The 23,380-nt window shown below is 47.7% G+C and overlaps 1 protein-coding gene and 1 long non-coding RNA gene across 2 annotated transcripts in view; one reads left to right on the forward strand and one right to left on the reverse strand.

The window, feature by feature from the left end:
• NHEJ1 (non-homologous end joining factor 1) overlaps positions 1 to 23,380 on the forward strand; it is a 529,484-nt gene that overhangs the window by 142,775 nt on the left and 363,329 nt on the right. The gene's annotated exons all lie outside the window — the stretch shown is intronic.
• On the reverse strand, positions 1,152 to 13,661 carry LOC134943502 (uncharacterized). Its single transcript, XR_010181576.1, has 3 exons — positions 13,441 to 13,661; positions 1,524 to 1,714; positions 1,152 to 1,441 (listed from the first exon to the last, which is right to left on the reverse strand). It is a non-coding gene; the product is annotated as an uncharacterized LOC134943502 (long non-coding RNA).

Consider the following 23,380-nt stretch of genomic DNA (forward strand, 5'->3'; position numbering starts at 1 on the left):
TACTCAGGGGGCGAGTCATGTGACTATATTGACCTCTGAACCTCCTGATTGTGGATATATATTTTATTGATTTACTGGTTTTTTGAGTTTCTTTTTAATATGGGTTTGCCTCCCAATGATCTCTATATATATTATAAGTATACTGTCTATAGAATCTCTTTGTTTTTAATATGACTGTAGATGATTAAATCATTTTACATCACACCTGCGGGGCATCAGGTCATTAAATGGGGTTTAAATAGATCCCAAAAATCAGATTGAGCTATACTTCTGATGAAGCTAGGTGACCTAACCTAGGGAAACGCGTTAAGTGTTGAAGCTGCCACGACTACTACAAGTGTCCCACTTTCAAGACGGATCCAGATATGGACTTTCAAAATTTGCCATTGGAACTCTGAGGGATTTCATCTATACAGCACCGATTGGAGAGACCCAGTTTGTTTAAACGCCACAGCTTGCCTGCTGAAAAATTTCCAAACTTCTGGAAGTCTCCATCAATACGGGTAATACCAGCTGTATTTATTTCCTCTCCCCAGGGAACTTTGCACACGGCATTTAGTCCGGGATCCTTTGTGGACACTAAAAGCAGCCATCTTCAAATATTTTTCAGCTCCATTTATGCCCTAATTCTATGATCACATCTGATTTTCATGTTTCTGATGTTTTTAGTTTGTGATGTACAGGTAATAAATTCTATGTCATTTTTATTGAAATTGATCCACAGTCATTTATTACTATTGGAGAAACACATAAGCGCCAGTTTTCACTTTCCTTTCCCCCTCCAGCGACTGCAGACAATAGCAGCCTCTGGTCAGTGTAAATTATCCCCCCAAGCCACCCCCAGAACCCCCCCCCCCCCTGTATACCTGGAGGCTGTCCCAGCATTCGAAATGAAAGTCGCGAGGTTTGCGATGGTCGTGATGTTTCCTATCGATTTTTCGATGTTTGGGGAGAGAAATAATTCAAAAATATTTATTTTTTTCTAACTAAAATCATTTTGGATAGGGTTAAATTCTTGTTCTTCATCTAATTCACTCATAGAAAAACCTGACAATTTTGGAGCGGTTTTTTGGGGAAAAAATTGTCAGTTAAGTGGTTAAGGTAGATATAAAATAGTATCACGAAATTTCACAGCAGCCGACAAAAGAGGATTATTGTGCCATCAGGTCAGGTTTATGATTAGTCAGAGAGAGAGAAGGTCCAGTCTGCTCCGTCTTGGAAAATGGAATCTTGGCGAGGTAATAACAGCATCACGGTAAACATCAGTAGCCCGGACACAGCCCATATTTCATGAATCTCTGACCACTTATAGCAACTTTACCTTGGATTTGGACGCGTCTGTCTGACTTATAAACTTCCTAACTCATAAGTGTCTCTTTGTCATTACCACCACTGCAGTGACTCAGAAGAGAAGGTCTTCCATGGATTATTTCCATAATATCTGTTAATCACAAATACAAGTAATAAAAACAAGTATTTTGCTTGTTTGCGGAGACTATTTAATGCAGATGGATAGACCGTACCTGAGATTTAGTTTCTGCTGCCCCATGCACTCTCCTCTTCCAAGCTGTATTTCTCCACTCTTTAGGTAGCTGACATTTTCCTTTTCCTATATGAAAACTGGTTCTCGGCTCACAGTGTGCAATACATGCTGTCAGGGCTGGTGCTAACCTTTTCTGTACAGTATTGTGATGGTCCTCTATCCATCCGTCAGCTGAGAAAAAATATTGACATAATATGTCTGGTGCGACTCTTTGTGGCAAGTGAGTAGCTTACACAGTATGGCAAACTTGAATGTACAAATTATGCCATGTTGTATGTGTACAATGTATAGCCCCATTGCATTATCCACCACATACAGTATAGTAAATGTGTAAATCAGAGCCCAACATAGTGCCAGTACGCGATGTAGAGTGTATTGCTCACTCTATCTGTTGTATGTTGCTTAATATGCTCCACAGGAATTTGCAGGAACACTATTTACCTGCACTATTATTGGCTGATAGTGGTCTCCAAAAAATATGGTTAAACATGCGTTATCCCATGCATAGGTCGACATGGTGAAAAGGTCGACACAAGGTGTTTGGAATTTTGGGCATTTTTCACCTTAATACTTTACCCTCCACATGGACTATGATTGGGAACGGTAACCTTGCCTGAAGCATGGCAAGCAAAGCGGTACACTGATTGGGGTTTCATGGTCTGAACCTACAAATTGACACCCAAAAAACATAAAGAACTTCTGTTGACCTTTTCATGTACTGACCATTTCAATGTCGACCTAATATGTCAACATTTTATCCATGTCATTTTTGTGCATGTTGACATTTTAATTGCCGACCTGTTATTCCATAGCTAAACATGCAGGGACATGAGCATAGCAAACTGAGGCACAAATGTATTAAGCCTTAAAAAGTGATAAAGTGGAGATGGTTAAAGAGTGGTAAAGTACCAGCCAATCAGCTCCTAACTCATTTTTCAAACACAGGGGCAGATGTATTAAGCCTTGATGATAAAGCAGTGATAAATGGACGGTGATAACGCACCAGCCAATCATTACGGGTTTGAAAAATGACAGTTAGGAGCTGATTGGCTGGTATGTTATCACCTTCCACTTATCACTTCTTTATAATTTCTTTATCACTTTTCCAGGTTTAATACATCTGCTCCACAGCCTGTTACATGGCAGTTAGGAGCTGGTTGGCTGGTCATCTATCACTCTTTATCCGTCTCTACCTTATCACTTTTCTCATACGTCCTAGAGAATGCTGGGGATGACATCAAGACCATGGGGTATAGACGGGATCCGCAGGAGACATGGGCACTCTAAAGACTTTTCATTGGGTGTGAACTGGCTCCTCCCTCTATTCCCCTCCTCCAGACCTCAGTTTTAGAAATGTGCCCAGGTCGACTGGATGCACTCTGAGGAGCTCTACTGAGTTTCTCTGAAAAGACTTATGTTAGGTTTTTTATTTTCAGGGAGATCTGCTGGCATCAGACTCCTTGCTTCGTGGGACTGAGGGGGCAGAACCAGAACCAACTTCCTCAGAGTTTCATGGCTCTGCTTCTGGCTGACAGGACACCATTAGCTCCTGAAGGGAACTGAACGCTAGCCGTGTCTAGATGCTCACTCCCACAGCACGCCGTCACCCCCCCTCACAGAGCCAGAAGTCAGAAGACAGGTGAGTATGAGAAGAATGATCTTTAATCATGTAAGTGACGGCTGAGGTGCGGCGGGCCTGGCGGGAGCGCAGCGCGCCATTGTTGCCCACACACACAGGCACTGCAGGGTGCAGGGCGGGGGGGGAGGGGGGGGCCCTGGGCAGCAAGAAAAATACCTGGCTAAAAGGGGGCATAAGATGCCGCTGGCACAGCCCTACCCCCTGCCAGTATAAATAATATGTCAATATACTGAGTGTAAGGACGCGTCATTGTGGGGGCGAAGCTTCTTCCTTAGGCAGCCAGCATACTACTCAGCGCCATTTTCTCTCCTCAGGCTGCAGAGAACACGCTGGTCCTCTCCTCCACTTCTGACAAGTACAGGGTGCTATAAAGGGGGGGCACGAAGCGATTGTGGGTGCATTTGATAGTGTATATTACTATTTAAAAGCGCTTTTGGGCTGTGGACATACTGTGTTCACAGGCAATACAGGGCGCTGGGTTTGTGAACTGGCTGCTCCTATCCTGTGTCCCTCTGACAGATTTTACTGTGGGTCTGTCCCCAAAATAAGTCCCAGTGTGTCTGTGAGTGTGGTGTACACGTGTGAGGCATGTCTGAGGCAGGGAGTTCCTCCCCGGAGGAAGCCATTTTAGGGACACGGAGTTGTAATGTGGTGGCGCTACCGGCACACCAAGAGCCTGCATGGGTGAAAGAGCTACGTGACAGTATGCATCTGATTAACCATAGATTGGATAAGTCTGAATCTAAGGCTGCATGCTGGAGAAAATCTGTGGAAGATGTGATTTTTCAGGATGCTGTTATTCCTTATGCGGGTGGCCTCTCTGGGTCACATAAGAGACCATTTGCAAATGTTGTAAACACTGATACCGACACGGATTCTGATTCTTGTGTCGACAATAGTGAATCCAGAGAGACAGATCATAAATTGGCAAAAAGTATACAATATAATGATTGTGGCTATAGGGGACGTGTTGGATGTTGCAGAAAGCACTCCTGTACTTCAGGAGAAAGCTTATTTATGTAAGGAAAAGAAATCCAAAGTCACGTTCCCTCCTTCACACGAACTAAATGCTCTGTTTGAAGGGATGTGGGTGAATCCTGATAAAAAATTCGTATTCCCAAAAGGCTTCACATAGCTTATCCTTTCCCGGTTGAAGACAGGAAAAAATGGGAGTCACCCCCTGTGTTAGACAGTGCACTTTCCAGGTTGACAAAGAAGGTAATTCTCCCTGCTCTTGGCACGGCTTCTCTTAAAGAGCCGGCAGACCGCAAAATGGAAACGACATTGAAATCCATTTATGTTACCAATGGTACACTGCTCAGGCCCACTATTGCCTGCACATGGGTGAGTCGCGCTATTGAAAAATGGTCAGAAAGCGTGTCATCAGAAATTGACATGATTGATAAAGATGAGATACTCCTTAAGTATCTCCTTAAGTTACTCCTTAAGTAGGGAATATCAAGGACGCTGCCGCCTACATGCTTGAAGCAATGAAGGATATTGGACTCTTGAGTTCACAAGCAGCTACCATGGCAGTATCGGCTAGGTGGGCGTTATGGATTCGCCAGTCGAACGCGGATGCAGATTCCAAAAGAAACATGGAGGCTCTCCCATATAAAGGTGAGGCCTTATTTGGCGATGGCCTGGATGCGTTAGTTTCGGCGCTTACCGCAGGTAAGTCAACATTTTTGCCCTCTGCGCCTGCACCGGCAAAAAAGACCTATCACCCGCAAATGCAGTCCTTTCGGCCCAATAAATACAAAAAGGCGAGAGGTTCCCCCTTCTTTGCAGGTAGGGGAAGGAGAAAGAAGCCCACACCGGCTCCAGGTTCCCAAGAGCAGAAGTCTACCCCTAATTCTGCCAAATCCCCAGCATGACGCTGGAACTCCCTTGCGGGAGGCCGCTCGGGTGGGGGCATGTCTCAAACTCTTCAGCCAGGATTGGATTCTGTCTGGCCTGGATCCCTGGGTGTTGCAAATAGTATCCCAGGGATACAAACTAGAGTTTCAAGACGTTCCCCCATGCCGATTTTTCAAATCGATCTTGCCAGCTTCTCCGCCAGAGAGAGAAGCAGTAACAGCGGCAATCCTAAAATTATGTCAAGACCAGGTTATAGTCCTTGTACCGTTGTCACAACAAGGGCGGGGTTTTTATTCAAGCCTCTTTGTTGTTCCGAAGTCGGACGGCTCGGTCAGACCGATCCTAAATCTAAAAGATCTGAATTTCTTCCTGATGGAATCAAGATGGAATCACTTTGGGTGGTGATTGCCAATCTGGAGGAGGAGGACTACTTAGTGTCGGTGGACATAAAGGATGCTTACCTGCATGTTCCCATTTATTCTCCTCACCAGGCTTATCTGAGATTCGCGATTCAGGATTGCCATTACCAATTCCAGACGTTACCTTTCGGTCTCTCCACGGCGCCGAGGGTATTCACCAAGGTGATGGCGGAGATGATGGTCCTCCTTCATCAGAAAGGAGTCAATATAATCCCTTATCTGGACGACCTGATAAAGGCGAGATCCATGGAGCAGTTATTACAAAACATATCCCTCTCCCTGTGTCAATACTCCAACAACACGGGTGGATCATAAATTACCCAAAGTCACAGTTGGAACCGACAACAAGGTTGTCTTTCCTCGGGATGATTCTGGACACAGAAGTTCAGAGAGTATTTCTTCCGCTGGAAAAGGCTCTGGATATCCAGAAAATGATAAAACAGATATTGAAACCATCAAGTGTGTCGATCCATCAGTGCATTCGGTTGTTGGGGAAGATGGTGGCGGCCTACGAGGCCATACAGTTTGGCAGGTTCCATGCCAGAGTATTCCAGTGGGACCTGTTGGACAAGTGGTCGGGGTCACACCTACACATGCACAGAAAGATAATCCTGTCGTCAAAAACCAGGATTTCGCTCCTGTGGTGGTTGCACAGCTCTCACCTGCTAGAGGGACACAGGTTCGGGATTCAGGACTGGGTCCTAGTAACCACGGATGCAAGTCTCCGAGGCTGGGGAGCAGTCTCTCAGGGAGAAAACTTCCAGGGACGTTGGTCACAACAGGAAGCCTGCCTTCACATAAACGTTCTGGAGCTAAGAGCCATTTACAACGGCCTTCAACAAGCGGTACATCTTCTTCAAGACCGTCCCGTGCAGATCCAGGTGGACAATGTAACAGCAGTCGCATACATAAACAGGCAGGGAGGAACGAAAAGCAGAGCGGCAATGGCAGAGGCGACAAAAAATCCTCTGCTGGGCAGAAAAACATCTACAAGCTCTGTCGGCAATATTCATTCCGGGAGTAAACAACCGGGAAGCAGACTTCCTCAGCAGACACGATCTCCATCCAGGAGAGTGGGGCCTCCACCAAGAAGTCTTCACAGAGGTGACAAGTCTTTGGGGAGATCCTCAAATAGATGGTGTCTCGTCTCAACAAGAAGCTTCAGAGATACTGTTCCAGGTCGAGAGACCCTCAAGCAGTAGCAGTGGATGCACTGGTGACCCAGTGGGTGTTTCCGTCAGTGTATGTTTTCCCTCCACTTCCGCTGATCCCAAAAGTACTCAGGATCATAAGAAAGACAAGGGTTCGAGCAATCTTCATTGCCCCAGACTGGCCAAGAAGGGCTTGGTACCCAGATCTTCAGCAGTTACTCATAGGAGATCCTCGGCCTCTTCGTCCTCTTGAGGACCTGCTGCAGCAGGGGCCGTGTGTGTACCAAGACTTACCGCGGCTACGTTTGACGGCATGGCTGTTGAGCGCCGTATCCTAGCCAGGAAAGGTATTCCTAAGGAGGTCATCCCCACCCTTATTCAGGCCAGAAAGGGAGTAACGTCAAAATATTACCACCGTATTTGGAGGAAATATGTGTTTTGGTGTGAATCCAAGAAAGCTCCTACGGAAGAGTTTAGCTTAGGACGTTTTCTCCATTTTTTGCAGGATGGTGTGGAGACGGGCCTACGATTGGGATCAATCAAGGTCCAGATTTCGGCCTTGTCAGTGTTCTTCCAAAAACAATTGGCCTCTCTTCCAGAGGTTCAGACCTTCGTGAAAGGGGTTCTGCACATCCAGCCTCCATTCGTGCCTCCAGTGGCACCATGGGACCTTAACGTGGTATTGCAGTTCCTTCAATCGGATTGGTTTGAGCCTCTACAAAAGATAGAGTTGAAGTTTCTCACTTGGAAAGTGGTGATGCTTTTGGCATTGGCATCCGCAAGGCGGGTGTCTGAATTGGGGGCCTTGTCTCACAAGAGCCCTTACCTGACATTCCATGAAGATAGGGCAGAGTTGCGAACTCGCCAACATTTTCTTCCAAAGGTGGTTTCTGCTTTTCACATAAACCAACCTATTGTGGTGCCAGTAGTTACTGACACATTCACTGATTCAAAGTCTCTAGATGTGGTTAGAGCTTTGAAAATCTATGTTGCTAGAACAGCTCGTATACGGAAAACAGAGGCTCTGTTTGTCCTGTATGATCACAACAAGATTGGCTGTCCTGCTTCCAAGCAGACTATTGCACGTTGGATTAGAAATACGATTCAGCAAGCTCATACTAAGTCTGGATTGCCGTTACCGACGTCGGTAAAGGCCCACTCCACTAGGAAGGTGGGCTCATCCTGGGCGGCTGCCCGGGGGGTCTCGGCATTACAACTTTGCCGAGCAGCTACTTGGTCAGGGTCAAACACATTTGCTAAGTTCTACAAGTTTGACACCTTGGCCGATGAGGACCTAAAGTTTGGTCAATCGGTGCTGCAGGGTCATCCGCACTCTCCCGCCCATACTGGAGCTTTGGTATAGACCCCATGGTCTTGATGTCGTCCCCAGCATCCTCTAGGACGTATGAGAAAATAGGATTTTGATAACCTACCGGTAAATCCTTTTCTCCTAGTCCGTAGAGTAGGGGTGGGCAAAATACGGCCCGCGGGCCGGATGCGGCCCGCAAACCGATCCTACCCGGCCCACTGCCTCCCACCAGCGAGCAATGACAAGCGGCCCGACCGGCTGAGCTGCTTGTCATTGCTCTGCATTGCAGTACCTCCAAGCTGCCAGCGGCGCCTCTCTCCCCTGCTGCTGCGTTGTAGCAGCCTCCTCCAGAGTCCCCAGTGACAACGGCTGTGTTCAGCCGAGAAGGGGGCGGGACTACGTGCAGATGAGGGGCGGGGCTACACGGGACCTCAGGGGGCGGAGCTACACAGGACAAGAGCCAGACTGCTACAGATCCATCCTTCCTGTCACTGCCAGCCAGATCAGTAAGTTAATGGGAAAAGTGAAAGAAAGTGTGTGTGTGTGTGTGATATTGTGCATATATTTGTGTGTGCGGGCAGTGGCGTCAGACTGTTTTTAGGTTTGGGGGAGAGATCTTTAGCTCTCGCTGTACCAACCCCTCCCGTGTTCTGTCACCATGTCACCCCCATGTTCTGTCACTATGTCACCCCCCCCGTGTTCTGTCACTGTGTCACCCCCCCGTGTTCTGTCACTGTGTCACCCCCCCGTGTTCTGTCACTGTCACCCCCCCGTGTTCCGTCACTGTGTCACCTCCCCGTGTTCTGTCACTGTGTCACCTTCCCGTGTTCTGTCACTGTGTCACCTCCCCGTGTTCTGTCACTGTCACCCCCCCGTGTTCTGTCACTGTGTCACCTCCCCGTGTTCTGTCACTGTGTCACCCCCCCCCGTGTCCGGTCACTGTGTCACCTCCCCGTGTTCTGTCACTGTGTCACACACCCCCATGTTCTGTCACTGTGTCACCTCCCCGTGTTCTGTCACTGTGTCACCCCCCCCATGTTCTGTCACTGTGTCACCTCCCCGTGTTCTGTCACTGTATCACCCCCCGTGTTCTGTCACTGTGTCACCTCCCCGTGTTCTGTCGCTGTCAACCCCACCATGTTCTGTCACCATGTCACCCCCCCCCCCCCCCGTGTTCTGTCACTGTCACCCCCACCGTGTTCTGTCACCCCCCCTCCCCGTTTTCTTTCACTGTCACACCCCCCGTGTTCTGTCGCCGTGTCACACATCCGTGTTCTGTCACTGTCACACCCACCGTGTTCTGTCACTGTGTCACACCCCCCGTGTTCTGTCACTGTGTCACCTCCACCGTTTTCTGTCACTGTGTCACACACCCGTGTTCTGTCACTGTCACCCCCCCTCCCCGTGTTCTGTCACTGTGTCACCCCCACCGTTTTCTGTCACCGTGTCACACACCCGTGTTCTGTCACTGTCACCCCCCCTCCCCGTGTTCTGTCACCGCGTCACCCCCCCCATGTTCTGTCACCGTGTCACCCCCACCGTGTTCTGTTAATGTGTCACACCCCCCGTGTTCTGTCACCCCCACCGTGTTCTGTCACCGTGTCACCCCCACCGCGTTCTGTCACCGTGTCACCCCCACCGTGTTCTGTCACCGTGTCACACCTTTCCCCAGGGGCCATAAGACACTGGATAATTTGCTTGCTGCACAATAATTATCCTAAATAAAATGTTAATGTGTAAAAAGGCTCTCTACCTGCCGTAATGTGTGTAACAGGGGCTCTACCTGGTGTAATGTGTGTAAGTGGCGCTGTGTGGCGCAATTTGAATAATGGAGACTATTGTGCAGCCTAATATGAATCTGTATTATTTTTTGCCCACACCCCTTCCACATGAAGCCACTTCCCTATATTTTTGGCAAGTGGGGCGAGCTGCTATTTTGTATGTGGCCCTCGGATACTGACAGGAAATGTCAAGTGGCCCCTCAGCTGAAATAATTGCCCACCCCTGCCGTAGAGGATGCTGGGCACCCGTCCCAGTGCGTACTTTACCTGCAGTTTAGTTATTACAGTTACACAAGTTGTGTTATCTTGGTTTCAGCATGTTGCTGCAATTAGTACATGCCTGTTGGCGTGTGTTATGTTGAATGCCATGTGTGCGGCATGGTTGAGGTTGTGAGTTGGTAGATATCTCACCACTAGTTAAGTAATTCCTTTCCTCGAAATGTCAGTCTCCGTGGGCACAGTTCCTACAACTGAGGTCTGGAGGAGGGGCATAGAGGGAGGAGCCAGTTCACACCCAATGAAAAGTCTTTAAAGTGCCCATGTCTCCTGCGGATCCCGTCTATACCCCATGGTCTTGATGTCATCCCCAGCATCCTCTACGGACTAGGAGAAAAGGATTTACCGGTAGGTTATCAAAATCCTATTTTTAAGGCATAATACATTTGGGCCTGAATTCTCTATTCTATAACATTGAATCACTTCAGCTTTTGCTAGACGTAAACTCGTTCAGTATGGAAGATGGGGATTGTAGTTAAGTGTTAAACGTCATTTAAGCAGCATTACAATCATACTTCTAAATCAGTTATCCTGACATGTATTCACAATATGTGCTGCGTGCTGGCTGCACTATCTGTGCGGAGTAGAATAGCGTTTCCTATTATTCCTGTGAGAGGCGTCCCTGTTCTCTTTGTTTATTTGGCTGCAGTTTCCCTGTGATAATGGGATGGATACAATGACAGGGCTGTGGTTACAGTAACAGGGTAGTGGTCAGAGTGACAACACAATGAGATGATTTCAAGCCCATTGTGGCAATTGGCTGTTTCATTGTGTTACACATGTTATGAAGAGAACTTTATGGGGTGATGAGACTTCTCAGAACTAGCAATAAAACTCTGCCAACACCAGACTTACGTGATTTTTGTGATATTGATTTCTTTATCGGTGCACAATATTTTTTTTTCATTTTCTTGGCCTTGTTTGGGGATACTACAAAAGCTAGTCATTGTACCAGGGGGGTCATTCCGAGTTGTTCGCTCGCTAGCTGCTTTTAGCAGCATTGCACATGCTAGGCCGCCGCCCTCTGGGAGTGTATCTTAGTTTAGCAGAATAGCAAACGAAAGATTAGCAGAACTGCTACTAAATAATTATTTGCAGTTTCTGAGTAGCTCGAGACTTACTCCTACACTGCGATCAGCTCAGCCCGTTTCGTTCCTAGTTTGACGTCACAAACACGCCCTGCGTTCGGCCAGCCACTCCCCCGTTTCTCCAGCCACTCCTGCGTTTTATCCTGACACGCCTGCGTTTTTCCGTACACTCCCAGGAAACGCTCAGTTTCCGCCCAGAAACACCCACTTCCTGTCAGTCACACTCCGATCACATCAACGATGACATTTCTTCGTTCGGACGTGAGTAAATCTACTAAGTGTTGTGCTAAAATACTTAGCGCATGCGCGCTGCGTACCATGTGCATGCGCATTTTTGCCTTATTCGCTCCGTTGCGAAAATCGGCAATGAGCGAACAACTCGGAATGACCCCCCATATCCTGAAGATGCAGAATATGTTTATTCCTTGAATTTTTTTACAAATATGATAGTTTGTTATCCACTATGATAATCTTATTGAGAGATGCATTTCCACTCACTCTCTGTATTTTCATATAGATAAACATGTTCTGTTTTTCTAGTGTTGATAAACTTGCATGGTTTTAGTTGTGATTCTTTGATAGTACTGGTACACCCTCGATTATTACTTGATGATCCGGCACCTCTTTTAATCTGGACACATCCGGTGTTGGTGGGAGTTAGGATGCAAGAGGGCTTAGATAGGCATTGGGAGACATGCTGGGCAGAATTAGGCTGTGTGGGGTGGGGTGCGAAAGGATGCTGCTGACACAACTGTCTCCGATACCACCGATATTATACGGCAAAATGGATAAGCCGTAACAAAGGGTGCTGGATTGTCGGTGGTGTACCCGTAATGTCAAATCGCTAATTGCATGAAAAAAAAATGTTTTTTTTTTACATAATCACTGACAAAGTATCTAAGAATCTTGGCAATTACTGTTTTTTCCTTGATTTGTTTCTTTAGGCTGCTTATTGACTTATGGGCCCTACACATTTGTCGATCCGCCGCCGAGCTGCCCGACTGCGGATACTGGCGACCCGGCGGCGGGGAAGCAGTGATGGGCGGAGTGAAGTTTCTTCACTCCCCCCGTCACCCGACTCCATAGCAGTGCAGGCAAATATGGACGAGATCGTCCATATTGGCCTGCATGCACAAGCAACGGGGCACCAGCGATGAATGAGCGCGGGGCAGCGCATCGTTCATCTCTGGTGCCTCCACACTGAAAGATATGAACGGTATCTCGTTCATTAATGAACGAGATCGTTCATATCTTTCAGTATATTCGCCCAGTGTGTAGGGCCCATTATAGTTCTGCAGTGTCATGTGACTACCATGGAACTGCAGTGATGTGGCTCTCTGACATCTAGTCTGCTCTTTAAAATCCTGCCTCTCCTCTCTACCATCACATTATATGCTGGGCACTGAGAACACTTGCATGTCTAGGTAGTCACACTGTACTCCCCTCGACAGAATTCGGAAAGCAGATAAAGGAAAATTATATTTGCTATTTAAATAGAAAAAAACTTCTTTTTGAATTGCTGCTCTTAGTTGAATAATATTTAATTTTTCAGGTATAAGATTAATTTCTGACCTCTACATGAGTTTATTGTGCCCAGCCCTCCATTTTGTAACCCTTGCTTGGGTCCCCAACAGAAGCATAGCCAGAACTTTGTGGGCCCTATAGCAACATATTGAACGGACCCCTGCCCAATTGCTTCCAAAGAGACTCCTCTCTCCGCAACAGTTGTTAATGTTATGCCCCATAGTAGTGTCCTTGTTCATTTTCTGAACCATAGTAGTGCCTTGGTTCACGTTATGTCACATTGTAGGGCTGCCGGTACTCATTATGCAACACAGTACCTCCAATTGTAACATAGTGTCCCTAGTTCATATTATTACACATTACAGTGCCCCAGTTGATATTATGCCACACTATAGTGCAGTGATTTTCAACCTTTTTTAACTCGTTGCACACTGAACAATATTTTTAAATTGCCAAGGCACACCATCAGTCCCCCACGGGGAAAAAAACAAAGACGTTGGCCCCCCACAGTAAAACAAAAAGCCTACACACACACACACACACACACACACACACACACACACACACACACACACACACACACACACACACACACACACACACACACACACACACACACACACACACACACACACACACACACACACACTGGCCTCCACAGAAAAAAACGATTACATTATTCCCCATAGAAAAAACAATCACATTGCACCCTACATAAACCATTTTGCTCCCCACATAAATTACATTGCTCCCTACATACAATATATTCCTCCCCAAATAAGTTACAGTGCCCCCCACATAAGTTACATTGGTCCCCCATACTTTATTCCCCACAAAAATTAGCCCCTACCGTCATCTGTCCTCCTCCTTGTCTGTCCCTCAATGGCGGGGGTTGCATACAGTGCTGTGAGCACTGAGCAGCAGGCGGACAGCTGTGGGTGCCTGCATGCGGGCGGCAGGTGCGGATGCGGGAGGGTGGCGGGCAGGAGGCAGGGCAGGTGTGGATGCGGGAGCGTGGCGGGCAGGAGGGAGGGTAGGTGTGGATGCGGGCAGGCTGCCTGGCTTGTGGAATGACCGATGATGCGGTGGGCGTGACCTATGATGTCACTGCTGCATCTCCATGGCATAGGTCACGGCCCATGCGCGCTTGAGTCTGTGCCTCCCAGAGGATCCCAGTGCTGCTGCTGCCTGGGCTCACAGTTTGTTTTGAAGGTACGGCAGCGGTTCTAGCTCCGCGGCACACCTTACAACCAGTCACGGCACACTAGTGTGCCGCGGCACACCGGTTGAAAATGCCTGCTATAGTGCCTCCACTTCATATTGTGTAACATTATAATGCCCTCCATTATACCCAATTACAATGATCAGGTCCAGGGTATACCAAGATATATTGCAGGCCCAAGGCAAACATTGGTAAGGGCCCCTATGTATCACCCAATGGTGAAAAATGTATATAACACATGTAGCTTTGGCAGGGAAAGTGGGCTCCTCTCAGCTCTGGGCCCCATAGCAGCTGCACTCCCGGCATCTATGGTAGCTACGCCTTTAGTCCTTAGCTATTCTCTGCATATAGTAGAGTCTCAGCATTCACATGTACTTGGTGATATAAAGTGTGATGACCACCTTCAGTGCTGCTCAGTTTTACCCCGACAGAGGTTGTGGGTACAAGAAATCACAAGTACAACAAATTGTGGTTGTCCCAGGGTAATGGGGATTTTTTAACATGATACTCTTTAAGGTACCCAAACATTCCTGGTACATGAATGGGAGTGGGCACAGTATTATATTAGGTGGAAACCTCTTTAACTAGTTCAGGTGCTAGACTCTCAATGGCACTGCTAGCCTGTTTGGCTGATAACCACACATGCAAGCATATAAATGATCAGTGGCTGACTTGTCAGGCATTTCTATGCAGTATCTGGTTGATTCTCCCTGTTTTAGGGTCAGTTTTAGCTATAATGGCCATTTCTCTGACGTCCTAGTTTATGCTGGGAACTCCGTAAGGACCATGGGGAATAGCGGGCTCCGAAGGAGGCTGGGCACTCTAGAAAGATTTATGACTACCTGGTGTGCACTGGCTCCTCCCACTATGACCCTCCTCCAAGCCTCAGTTAGATTTTGTGCCCGGCCGAGGTTGGATGCACACTAGGGGCTCTCCTGAGCCTTTAGAAAGAAAGTATAGAAATTAGGTTTTTTATTTTCAGTGAGACCTGCTGGCAACAGGCTCACTGCAGCGAGGGACTAAGGGGAGAAGAAGCGAACCTGCCTGCTTGCAGCCAGCTTGGGCTTCTTAGGCTACTGGACACCATTAGCTCCAGAGGGATCGACCGCAGGCCCAGCCTTGGTGTTCGGTCCCGGAGCCGCGCCGCCGTCCCCCTTACAGAGCCAGAAGCAAGAAGAGGTCCGGAAAATCGGCGGCAGAAGACTTCAGTCTTCACCAAGGTAGCGCACAGCACTGCAGCTGTGCGCCATTGCTCCTCACACACACTTCACACTCCGGTCACTGAGGGTGCAGGGCGCTGGGGGGGGGGCGCCCTGAGAAGCAATAATAACACCTTGGCTGGCAAAAATACCACAATATATAGCCCCAGAGGCTATATATGTGGAAAATACCCCTGCCAGAATATAGGAAAAAGCGGGAGAATAGTCCGCGGAAAAGGGGCGGAGCTGTCTCCTTCAGCACACTGGCGCCATTTTTCCCTCACAGCTCCGCTGGAAGGAAGCTCCCTGGCTCTCCCCTGCAGTCTACACTACAGAAAAGGGTAAAAAAGAGAGGGGGGGCACTAAATTTAGGCGCAGTATACATTTATATAGAAAAAGCAGCTATTGGGGACATAACTCAGTTAGTCCCTGCATTATATAGCGCTCTGGTGTGTGCTGGCATACTCTCACTCTGTCCCCCCAAAGGGCTTTTGTGGGTCCTGTCCTCTGTTGGAGCATTCCCTGTGTGTGTGCGGTGTGTCGGTACGGCTGTGTCGACATGTTTGATGAGGATAATGATGTGGAGACGGAGCAGATGCCTTTAGAAGGGATGTCACCCCCTGCGGGGCAGACACCTGAGTGGATGAGCTTATGGAAAGAAATGAGTGCACGTATAGACTCCTTACATAAGAAATTTGACGGCATGCCAAATGTGGGACAGCCGACTTCTCAGCTCGTGCCTGTCCAGGCGTCTCAAAGGTCATCAGGGGCTCTGAAACGCCCGCTACCTCAGACGCAGATGTTGACACTGATACTGACACCAGTGTCGACGACGATGAGTCTAACCTGATGCCCACTAAGGCCATTCACTGCATGATTGAGGCAATGAAAGAGGTGTTACACATTTCTGATATAAATACAGGTACCACTAAAAAGGGTATTATGTTTGGGGAGAAAAAACTACCCGTAGTTTTTCCCCCATCAGATGAATTAAATGAAGTGTGTGAAGAAGCGTGGGCTTTCCCTGATAAAAAATTGGTAATTCCTAAGAAGGTACTAATGGCGTTCCCTTTCCCGCCAGAGGATAGGTCACGTTGGGAAACACCTCCTAGGGTGGATAAAGCGCTCACACGTTTGTCTAAAAAGGTGGCACTACCGTCTCCGGATACGGCCGCCCTCAAGGAACCTGCTGATAGAAAGCAGGAGGCGATCCTGAAGTCTGTATACACACACTCAGGCATTATACTTAGGCCAGCTATTGCGTCAGCATGGATGTGCAGTGCTGCCGCTGCGTGGTAAGATAAACTGTCAGAAAATATTGACACACAAGACAGAGACACGATCCTGCTAACCATAGACCATATCAAAGACTCAGTCTTATATATGAGAGATGCACAGAGGGAAATCTGCCGGCTGGCATCTAAAGTAAGTGCATTGTCCATTTCTGCTAGGAGAGGCTTATGGACTCGCCAGTGGACAGGAGATGCAGATTCTAAAAGGCACATGGAAGTTTTGCCTTATAAGGGTGAGGAATTATTTGGGGATGGTCTCTCGGACCTAGTTTCCACAGCAACGTCTGGGAAGTCAGCATTTTTACCCCATGTCCCCTCACAGCCTAAGAAGGCGCCGTTTTATCAGGTTCAGTCCTTTCGGACCCAGAAAAACAAGCGTGGAAAAGGCGGGTCTTTTCTGTCCAGAGGCAGAGGTAGGGGAAAAAGGCTGCAACAAACAGCAGGTTCCCAGGAGCAAAAGTCCTCCCCCGCTTCTTCTTCCAAGTCCGCCGCATGACGGTGGGGCTCCACAGGCGGAGCCAGGTACGGTGGGGGGCCGCCTCAAGAATTTCAGCGATCAGTGGGCTCGCTCACAGGTGGATCCCTGGATCCTTCAAATAGTATCTCAGGGGTACAAACTGGAATTCGAGGCGTCTCCACCCCACCGGTTCCTAAAATCTGCCTTGCCGATTGCTCCCTCAGACAGGGAGGCGGTGCTAGCGGCAATTCACAAGCTGTATTCCCAGTAGGTGATAATCAAGGTACCCCTACTTCAACAAGGCCGGGGTTACTATTCCACACTATTTGTGGTGCCGAAACCGGACGGTTCGGTGAGACCCATTTTAAATTTGAAATCCTTGAACACATACATAAAAAAATTCAAGTTCAAGATGGAATCGCTCAGGGCGGTTATTGCAAGCCTGGACGAGGGGGATTACATGGTATCCCTGGACATCAAGGATGCTTACTTGCATGTCCCCATTTACCATCCTCACCAGGAGTACCTCAGATTTGTGGTACAGGATTGCCATTACCAATTCCAGACGCTGCCGTTTGGACTGTCCACGGCACCGAGGGTATTTACCAAGGTTATGGCGGAAATGATGATACTCCTTCGAAAAAAGGGAGTTTTAATTATCCCGTACTTGGACGATCTCCTAATAAAGGCGAGGTCCAAGGAGCAGTTGTTGGTGGGAGTAGCACTATCTCAGGAAGTGCTGCACCAGCACGGCTGGATTCTGAATATCCCAAAGTCACAGCTGGTTCCGACGACACGTCTACTGTTCCTGGGTATGATTCTGGATACAGTCCAGAAAAAAGTGTTTCTCCCGGAGGAGAAAGCCAGGGAGCTGTCATCTCTAGTCAGAGACCTCCTGAAACCAAAACAGGTATCGGTGCATCACTGCACGCGGGTCCTGGGAAAGATGGTAGCTTCTTACGAAGCAATTCCCTTCGGCAGGTTCCATGCCAGAATCTTTCAGTGGGACCTATTGGACAAATGGTCCGGATCGCATCTTCAGATGCATCGCTTAATAACCCTGTCTCCAAGAACCAGGGTGTCTCTACTGTGGTGGCTGCAGAGTGCCCATCTTCTAGAGGGCCGCAGGTTCGGCATACAGGACTGGGTCCTGGTGACCACGGATGCCAGCCTTCGAGGCTGGGGGGCAGTCACACGGGGAAGAAACTTCCAAGGACTATGGTCGAGTCAGGAGACTTCCCTTCACATAAATATTCTGGAACTAAGGGCCATTTACAATGCCCTAAGTCAAGCAAAATCCCTGCTCCTACACCAGCCGGTGCTGATCCAGTCAGACAACATCACGGCAGTCGCCCATGTAAATCGACAGGGAGGCACAAGAAGCAGGATGGCAATGGCAGAAGCCACAAGAATTCTCCGATGGGCGGAGAATCATGTACTAGCACTGTCAGCAGTGTTCATTCCGGGAGTGGACAACTGGGAAGCAGACTTCCTCAGCAGACACGACCTCCACCCGGGAGAGTGGGGACTTCATCCAGAAGTCTTCCAGATGCTGGTAAACCGTTGGGAAAAACCACAGGTGGACATGATGGCGTCCCGCCTCAACAAAAAGTTAAAAAGATATTGCGCCAGGTCAAGGGACCCTCAGGCGATAGCTGTGGACGCTCTAGTGACACCGTGGGTGTACCAGTCGGTTTATCTGTTCCCTCCTCTGCCTCTCATACCAAAGGTATTGAGAATAATAAGAAAGCGAGGAGTAAACACAATTCTCGTGGTTCCGGATTGGCCAAGACGAGCGTGGTACCCGGAACTTCAAGAGATGATCTCAGAGGACCCGTGGCCTCTGCCGCTAAGACAAGACCTGCTACAGCAGGGGCCCTGTCTGTCCCAAGACTTACCGCGGCTGCGTTTGACGGCATGGCGGTTGAACGCCGGATCCTGAAGGAAAAGGGTATTCCGGAAGAAGTCATTCCTACGCTTGTTAAAGCCAGGAAAGATGTTACGGCAAATCATTATCACCGCATATGGCGGAAATATGTTGCATGGTGCGAGGCCAAAAAGGCCCCAACAGAGGAATTTCAACTAGGTCGATTTCTGCATTTCCTGCAAGCAGGAGTGAATATGGGCCTAAAACTAGGCTCCATTAAAGTACAGATCTCGGCTCTGTCGATTTTCTTTCAAAAAGAACTAGCTTCAGTACCTGAAGTTCAGACATTTGTGAAAGGAGTGCTGCATATTCAGCCCCCGTTTGTGCCTCCTGTGGCACCTTGGGATCTCAACGTGGTGTTGAGTTTCTTAAAATCACATTGGTTTGAGCCACTAAAAAACGTGGATCTGAAATATCTCACGTGGAAAGTGGTCATGTTATTGGCCTTGGCTTCAGCCAGGCGAGTGTCAGAATTGGCGGCTTTATCATGTAAAAGCCCTTATCTGATTTTCCATATGGATAGGGCAGAATTGAGGACTCGTCCCCAGTTTCTCCCTAAGGTGGTGTCAGCGTTTCACCTGAACCAGCCTATTGTGGTGCCTGCGGCTACTAGGGATTTGGAGGACTCCAAGTTGCTAGACGTTGTCAGGGCCCTGAAAATATATGTTTCCAGGACGGCTGGAGTCAGAAAATCTGACTCGCTGTTTATCCTGTATGCACCCAACAAGCTGGGTGCTCCTGCTTCTAAGCAGACTATTGCTCGCTGGATTTGTAGTACAATTCAGCTTGCACATTCTGTGGCAGACTTGCCACAGCCAAAATCTGTAAATGCCCATTCCACAAGGAAGGTGGGCTCATCTTGGGCGGCTGCCCGAGGGGGTCTCGGCTTTACAACTTTGCCGAGCAGCTGCTTGGTCAGGGGCAAACACGTTTGCAAAATTCTACAAATTTGATACCCTGGCTGAGGAGGACCTGGAGTTCTCTCATTCGGTGCTGCAGAGTCATCCGCACTCTCCCGCCCGTTTGGGAGCTTTGGTATAATCCCCATGGTCCTTACGGAGTTCCCAGCATCCACTAGGACGTCAGAGAAAATAAGAATTTACTCACCGGTAATTCTATTTCTCGTAGTCCGTAGTGGATGCTGGGCGCCCATCCCAAGTGCGGATTGTCTGCAATACTTGTAAATAGTTATTGCTAACTAAAGGGTTATTGTTGAGCCATCTGTTGAGAGGCTCAGTTGTTTTCATACTGTCAAACTGGATATAGTATCACGAGTTGTACGGTGTGATTGGTGTGGCTGGTATGAGTCTTACCCGGGATTCAAAATCCTTCCTTATTATGTCAGCTCGTCCGGGCACAGTGTCCTAACTGAGGCTTGGAGGAGGGTCATAGTGGGAGGAACCAGTGCACACCAGGTAGTCATAAATCTTTCTAGAGTGCCCAGCCTCCTTCGGAGCCCGCTATTCCCCATGGTCCTTACGGAGTTCCCAGCATCCACTACGGACTACGAGAAATAGAATTACCGGTGAGTAAATTCTTATTTTTAGCCATACAAATTGCAGCTTTTCTGAGCCCATTCAGACAGATAAATAGGTCAGCCCACTTACTGCCCCATATTGTATGTAATCAGCTGAACATGAGGGAGGAAGAATGTGCTACTGAACAGGTTCTGTCTACTGAATGGGATACACTTGCACCTCCAGCCAGGATTTTGCCATAATCACTGTCACCTTGGTTGAGCAAATTGGTGGGTGCTCTGCTGCCTTGTGAACCTTGAGGAAGCCAGCATTTTGAGCGCTCTTCACTTTGAAACTCACGTATATATTTATTAAGCAATGCTGACTACAGACACATAAGTTTTATACGTATTTATATGGCTTTGTTATGAGCTTGACAGTCTTTGGGCTATATGTAATAGGATGCGAGTTTGAAAAATGTGCCATATTTGTGTCGGCATATGTAATAGAATGCGAGAACATACTAACCAGAATCTCGCATCTACCTTTCTCACAACACACCCTCCAGATTTTATCATGGTAAACGTACAGGCCATTCCATGTTATAGACTGTAAGCTGTAAACTTGCTGGAAACTCACCAGAATAACTTGCCATGCAATAGATGACACTGAGGCCAGCGAGAAGAATGAAAGTTGGCATCTGAGGCTTATTATGACACATAACTGGCAAATTAGAACACATGTAAGACGTATAAATACTTGACCAGATTATACAGATGGGTCCACGTTTATCTTGACCTTTAATAGGATTAACTGAGACGTGGCAGTCGGATTTAATCCCCTGCTGTATTGTTCTCTGTATTGTATTGCAGCTGAAAACAATAGATGAAGGGTTTATGTAAATAATCCATGGTGTGCCTAGGTGCAGCAAGAGGCCAAGATACCCGTGGATCTATCTGTATGTACAGTAAATCTCATACTCTACCAATGACAGGTGATAGCCAAACTAAGGGCCCAATTCAGACCTGATCGCTGCTGTGCGTTTTCGCTCAGCGGGCGATTATTGAACTACCGCACATGCGTATGCACTGCAATGCGCACGTGCTTCACCAAACAGTGACAGGATGGTTCGAAAATTTCAATCGCACGGCTGTTCGCAAGGTGATTAACAGGAAGAGGATGTTTGGGGGTGGTTAGTGCCCGTTTTCTGGGAGTGTCTGGAAAAACGCAGGCGTTCCCGATCAGCCTGATTTATTCGCACCGGAGGAGTAAGTATTGAGCTACACACACACTGCACACACTGCACAGAATGGGAAAAACATTTGATGGTGATTGTGATGCAAACTGTTTTGCACATGTCCGCTGACTGAAGGGACTTTTTGCAAAGCGTACACATGCAATCGCACACTTGCACGAGGCAAATTTTCACTCCCCCTGGGCGCCAACTATCTGATCGCAGGATAGTGTAATTTACAGCACAGCGATCAGGTCTGAATTGGGCCCTAAGTTTGCTGCCAATGTTGATAGTTATTTCTGTGCTTGTGTATTACAACGTGTGAACAGAGAAATAAATACAGATTTCATGGTGCACAAGCATCTCTTGGTGCAGCAAGGTTTTGAAACACCCTCGCAGTTTTGTTAGCCGCTCGTATGCATATGGATAGTGCAGAGAAGTCAGCCTGTGTTATTTTCTAAATTGTGATGAATTATGGCCCAATTGTCTGATCTGTGTCAGCATAAAGTCCCTCTGCATTTGCAAAAAATCAGCCAGGGATTTTGACAATTCCCTAAAACGTGACAGTGGTTCTGACTGGGAAAGCACCTGCTATGAAGAATATGTAGATGGATGTAGTTTGTGTGCCCTCTCCTCTACATGCTCCTCTGACCATCTCTGCTGGTGGTGAGATGGGTAGGATTGCATTTGATGGTCCAAAAACAAGGTTTAAATATTCATTCCACTTTTACATAAACACTGAAGTTAATTCCGTTACTCTAATACACAATTAGCCATGCTAAATATTGGTTTACCGTGCGTTATCATAATGCACTTATGTGCATTCATTTTGCCTGGTGTTATTTGCATTAAAGGTGGTGAAATCACACTATATGCCAAAAAAGTAGCATCTAATTTAGGACATGCTGTTAAAAGGCTACAAGTGGCCATAAGCAAAGTATTTTATAGTTATATTTTTTTACTAACTGTGAATAAGAAAAACAGGATTTTAATACCTACCGGTAAATCCTTTTCTCCTAGTCCGTAGAGGATGCTGGGGTCCACTTCAGTACCATGGGGTATAGACTGTTCCGCAGGAGCCTTGGGCACTTTAAGACTTTTTCAGAGTGTGAACTGGCTCCTCCCTCTAAGCCCCTCCTCCAGACCTCTGTATAGGAACTGTGCCCAGGGAGACGGACATTTTGAGGAAAGGATTTACTTTTATTAGTTAATGGTGAGATTCATACCAGCTCACACTTCAACCATGCCGCACACATGGCATTCAACACAACACATGCCAACGGGCATGAACATTACAGCAACTGTGCTGAAACATTTTTAAGAAATTAACAACTGCAGGTAAAGTACGCACTGGGTTGGGTGCCCAGCATCCTCTACGGACTAGGAGAAAAGGATTTACCGGTAGGTATTAAAATCCTGTTTTCTCATACGTCCTAGAGGATGCTGGGGTCCACTTCAGTACCATGGGGTTATACCAAAGCTCCAGTACGGGCGGGAGAGTGCGGATGACCCTGCAGCACCGATTAACCAAACTGTAGGTCCTCATTGGCCAAGATGTCAAACTTGTAAAACTTAGCAAACGTGTTTGCCCCTGACCAAGTAGCTGTTTGGCAAAGCTGTAATGCCAAGACGCCCCGGGCAGCCGCCCAGGACGAGACCACTTTTCTAGTAGAATGGGCAGTCACCGAATTCGGTACCGGCAATCCTGCCGTGGAATGAGCGTGCTGAATCGTACCTCTGATCCAGCGTGCAATAGTCTGCTTAGAAGCAGGACACCCAATCTTGTTGGGAGCATACAGGACAAACAGAGCCTCTGTTTTTCTTATCCAAGCCGTTCTGGCTATATAGATTTTCAAAACCCTGACTACGTCCAGAGACTTTGAAGCAGCGAAGGCGTCAGTAGCCACTGGCACCACAATAGGTTGGTTTATATGGAAAGAAGAAACCACCTTTGGAAGAAATTGCTGACGAGTTCGTAACTCAGCCCTATCTTCATGGAAAA

The sequence above is a fragment of the Pseudophryne corroboree genome, chromosome 7, assembly GCF_028390025.1.
Source record: "Pseudophryne corroboree isolate aPseCor3 chromosome 7, aPseCor3.hap2, whole genome shotgun sequence".
Taxonomy (NCBI): Eukaryota; Metazoa; Chordata; class Amphibia; order Anura; family Myobatrachidae; genus Pseudophryne; species Pseudophryne corroboree.